Raw genomic sequence first — 5,481 nt, forward strand, 5'->3', positions numbered from 1 at the left:
AAGAAGTGAATCAATAATAAGTAATATTACCAATAATAAATAATAATATTTGTTCAAATAAGGTGAAATATGCTTTATTCCAGTGTTAAGAAAGAGAAATAATTTAAGTTTTTTAACATTTATTTTAACATATATTATGTCAGGACTAAACTATAAAAATTACAGAGAATATTCTGGTGGGGAAACAAAAAGCCAATGATAGAAAATCTGGTCAGTGTCAGCACGGAGGTGCACAGATGAAGTGATCGTATTTAATGTCAGCCGTTCAGATTCCTTGGTGTAAATCAGCTGACCCTTTCACAAACTGCTCAATGAATTAAGTTCCACAGAACATTTTTATTAAATTGAACTCAAACTAATCTGTTCAGGGTTCATGGGGTTGACAAGCCACAAAAAAACAACATGTCTGACACGGCCGGCACGAGCGTACCTGTAACCTGAGCCGAGGGATGGTGGTGTGCCAAAACTCAGCAACCCTCACGCTGAGAAAGAGTCCAGTTAGACCGGATCCCCAACCCACACATCAGCTCTCCTCACCCCTCGAGTGCTGGCGGGGCAGCACAGTGGGGTCCCTCCATCTGGACACATTTCGACCCTGACAGGAGACATGGCTGCATTAAAGAACATATTCACATACGGCCCACTCAGGACTGTCACTGCTGGAGATGGAGAGCAGACTGGAGCTGTGCTGAGAGAGAGAGGGGGGTTCACTTGAGCACTACAGAACTCTCATTCTATAGTCCATCTGTCAACCATTATGGACCCGGGCCCTCAACTGAATAACTGAGCTCCTCCTTCACATGGAATGTACAGAGAGGATCGTTTTTGTTTAAAATAAAGAAAAATCTGCACATTATATGCAGAAGAAATTACCAAAGATGTATTCTGAATGAATAAAATCATACATTTTTAATATATATATATATATATATATATATATATATTATTAGCGTTATAGGCTACATGTTAGTCTGATTGACACCAAATTTAAAATGTAACAGCATGGTTTACATAACACACAGTATATGATCAAATGCATTTAAATGCATTTTTTTTTAAAAACGGTTAGGCTTAAAAAACAACAACTGTGCAACAGAAAAAAACTTGTTTTTGAACAGCAGTCGGGTATAAATTGCACAGAATGTCAAAAGGAGTTATTAAGTTACAGAAGTCATAAAGTAAACTTAGCAAAAGTTAAATGTGCTGTAACAAATGTAATAAAACATTTTACAAGTTATCTCGTAAACATGAAACTTTATGAGGAACAAAACGAACGCAAATAGTGACGACGAAAGAGTTATGAATGGATTATAGCGGCCTCTTGTGGCTACACTATAAAAGATAGAAGAGGCATCCATTTCATTTTGATAGATTAAATATTAAGCAAGTAAATGTAAAAGTAATGAAGGTAAAATATACTATATAAAATATATAGTTTGTGATACTCCACCAAATATTTCTTAATTTTTTATCTATAATGCAATTGGATGAACAACTGAACCAATCCGATTCAAACGCCTCTCTGATTGGAAGGTGGAATACTGTCAATCAATTCCTAAATGGGAGGAGCTTAGGTCCTACATCGAAACCAATGGTCAGTTACATTAAAGCGTCCTAAAGGGAAGAGCTCCGTATTATTCCCACTGTAAACCTGCTTAACTACCCTATGCAAGCGAGGTTTAGATGCATTCTATCAGCAGTATTACCATAATTACTAAATGTATTATTTTTAATGCATTTTGTATAAAAGCATATTTAGTCATTTAATGCAATAAAAGGTCGTAAATATTTCTGTGATAATTGTTATTAAATAATAAAATTAAATGGTAAAAAAAAATTAAAAACAAAATCAAAACAAATACAAACAAATCAACAAATAAATAAATGATAGAACTGGTTTGTCCATCATCCTTAAAACGTGGGTCTAAAGATCCGCATTAATTCTCCTTATATCCTTATAGGCTACAATGATTAGAGCTTAACCCAGACACTGTGCAGAGAATTTAAATGATGGTGATGATGATTAATAATTATTATTATTATTATTTATTACAATAAGAGTTTTACAATAAAAACAAAAGAAAATATACTTTTGGCCTAAAGGTGGTTTTTAATTCGAAACTAAAAATCGTTTAAGAATAATTTAATGGGTCATTATTTGACACCGATAAACCTGGGGCAAGTTCAAGCTCAAACCGGTGTGCACCGTTTTGCTACGGTTTCCAGTTTGAACGACATGTTTCCTGGAAACGGTGTGCAACGGGTTTGACATGCATTTTCTCTTGTTTGGTGGGTGTGTCAAAAATGTCAGCCCAATCAGCAGCAACATGTGTATAAACAACGCGGTATTAAAGAGACAGCTCGCACAATGTAATTAACATCAAAATAAATTCACAAGAGCAAGTATATTGTTAATGTAATAAAACATTTTACAAGTTATCTCGTAAACATGAAACTTTATGAGGAACAAAACGAACGCAAATAGTGACGACGAAAGAGTTATGAATGGATTATAGCGGCCTCTTGTGGCTACACTATAAAAGATAGAAGAGGCATCCATTTCATTTTGATAGATTAAATATTAAGCAAGTAAATGTAAAAGTAATGAAGGTAAAATATACTATATAAAATATATAGTTTGTGATACTCCACCAAATATTTCTTAATTTTTTATCTATAATGCAATTGGATGAACAACTGAACCAATCCGATTCAAACGCCTCTCTGATTGGAAGGTGGAATACTGTCAATCAATTCCTAAATGGGAGGAGCTTAGGTCCTACATCGAAACCAATGGTCAGTTACATTAAAGCGTCCTAAAGGGAAGAGCTCCGTATTATTCCCACTGTAAACCTGCTTAACTACCCTATGCAAGCGAGGTTTAGATGCATTCTTCGATGAGTATTACCATAATTACTAAATGTATTATTTTTAATGCATTTTGTATAAAAGCATATTTAGTCATTTAATGCAATAAAAGGTCGTAAATATTTCTGTGATAATTGTTATTAAATAATAAAATTAAATGGTAAAAAAAAATTAAAAACAAAATCAAAACAAATACAAACAAAATCAAAACAAATCAACAAATAAATAAATGATAGAACTGGTTTGTCCATCATCCTTAAAACGTGGGTCTAAAGATCCGCATTAATTCTCCTTATAATAATTTAGGCTACAATGATTAGAGCTTAACCCAGACACTGTGCAGAGAATTTAAATGATGGTGATGATGATTAATAATTATTATTATTATTATTACAATAAGAGTTTTACAATAAAAACAAAAGAAAATATACTTTTGGCCTAAAGGTGGTTTTTAATTCGAAACTAAAAATCGTTTAAGAATAATTTAATGGGTCATTATTTGACACCGATAAACCTGGGGCAAGTTCAAGCTCAAACCGGTGTGCACCGTTTTGCTACGGTTTCCAGTTTGAACGACATGTTTCCTGGAAACGGTGTGCAAAGGGGTTTGAGATGCATTTTCTCTTGTTTGGTGGGTGTGTCAAACATGTCAGCCCAATCAGCAGCAACATGTATGTAAACCACACGGTATTAAAGAGACAGCTCGCACAATGTAATTAACATCAAAATAAATTCACAAGAGCAAGTATATTGTTGCACATGTTTATTTACATTAAAGGCAAAAAAACTGAAATAATAAGGGCACAGATATAGATCTGGAACTTCAAGTCTGTCTAAATATCATTTAGTAATTGCAATGTCTTCTGGTCCATATCCTTTTCTATACCTATATAATGGTAAATATTACAATATCATAGCACAACAACGGTGATCAGCAATAGTGATAAGCCTAATACTCTAATACTCAATAATAAGGTCATATAGATCATAACACAGTCTTGGAGGTAAGAAGTGGATTATCCTTCACCTGAAATGTTTGTCTTTTCATCCTGAAATGTGAGGCAAATCTTGTATCACAATAATTAGGAACCACAGTTTGCACAAATCCCTTCATTTGATTGGGATATTCTCTTTTATTCTGGAGGGCAAGGGCAGTGACTGTACCGTCGAGTGTATTTTACAGTATTAAACACATATTTATACCGATTTCATCAGGCTCCGCAAATTCTTCAAAAAGAACACAAAGAATGGTCTTCTCAGCTGCCATAGCTGCTAGGGTGACCATGCGTGCCATTTCCCCAGGACGCGTCCTGGCCATTTTGATGTCATACACCGATCGGTCTGCACACGCAAACAAAGCCAAAACCTAGATATTTTAGGCAATATAGAAATCCTGGGGAAATGGCACGTATGGTCACCCTAATAGTTGCAACTCTTGCATCATCAGAACAGGGTGTTCAACGCACCACCGTTTCCGTTTAAAACACGTTTTGCACCGTTTCGTCGGGGCTGAACGCAGCCCTGGATCACTGAACTCGAGCTGTTTATCCGGGTTTATCCAGCAGATGCACAAAATGAGTGGCGCATGGGCCCTCCGGTGTCCTTCGACAGTATTACATCTGTAACATCAACACAACATGTAAGCGTTTTCCCTGTCTATGAGTATTACCATAATTACTAAATGTATTATTTTTAATGCATTTTGTATAAAAGCATATTTAGTCATTTAATGCAATAAAAGGTCGTAAATATTTCTGTGATAATTGTTATTAAATAATAAAATTAAATGGTAAAAAAAAATTAAAAACAAAATCAAAACAAATACAAACAAATCAACAAATAAATAAATGATAGAACTGGTTTGTCCATCATCCTTAAAACGTGGGTCTAAAGATCCGCATTAATTCTCCTTATAATAATTTAGGCTACAATGATTAGAGCTTAACCCAGACACTGTGCAGAGAATTTAAATGATGGTGATGATGATTAATAATTATTATTATTATTATTACAATAAGAGTTTTACAATAAAAACAAAAGAAAATATACTTTTGGCCTAAAGGTGGTTTTTAATTCGAAACTAAAAATCGTTTAAGAATAATTTAATGGGTCATTATTTGACACCGATAAACCTGGGGCAAGTTCAAGCTCAAACCGGTGTGCACCGTTTTGCTACGGTTTCCAGTTTGAACGACATGTTTCCTGGAAACGGTGTGCAAAGGGGTTTGAGATGCATTTTCTCTTGTTTGGTGGGTGTGTCAAACATGTCAGCCCAATCAGCAGCAACATGTATGTAAACCACACGGTATTAAAGAGACAGCTCGCACAATGTAATTAACATCAAAATAAATTCACAAGAGCAAGTATATTGTTTGCACATGTTTATTTACATTAAAGGCAAAAAATTAAATAATAAGGGCACAAGTATAGATATGGAACTTCTTTAAGTCTGTCTAAATATCATTTAGTAATTGCAATGTCTTCTGGTCCATATCCTTTCCTTAGGAAGGTGTGCTAAATACTGATTAATGTAACATAAAAAATACTATACATATTTATATATTTTGCTATTGTATTATGGAGTGACACTTTCATAAACTTTTCTATACCCCT

General features: G+C 34.3%; 1 long non-coding RNA gene across 1 annotated transcript in view; it reads right to left on the reverse strand.

Moving 5' to 3' along the window:
• LOC107550828 (uncharacterized) overlaps positions 1-5,481 on the reverse strand; it is a 10,549-nt gene that overhangs the window by 414 nt on the left and 4,654 nt on the right. Inside the window, exon 2 of the long non-coding RNA XR_001604706.1 lies at positions 431-595. This is a non-coding gene — a long non-coding RNA (uncharacterized lncRNA). The remainder of the gene's footprint in view (positions 1-430; positions 596-5,481) is intronic.

This window comes from Sinocyclocheilus grahami, unplaced genomic scaffold (assembly GCF_001515645.1).
Source record: "Sinocyclocheilus grahami isolate Dianchi unplaced genomic scaffold, SAMN03320097.WGS_v1.1 scaffold408.1, whole genome shotgun sequence".
Lineage (NCBI taxonomy): Eukaryota > Metazoa > Chordata > Actinopteri > Cypriniformes > Cyprinidae > Sinocyclocheilus > Sinocyclocheilus grahami.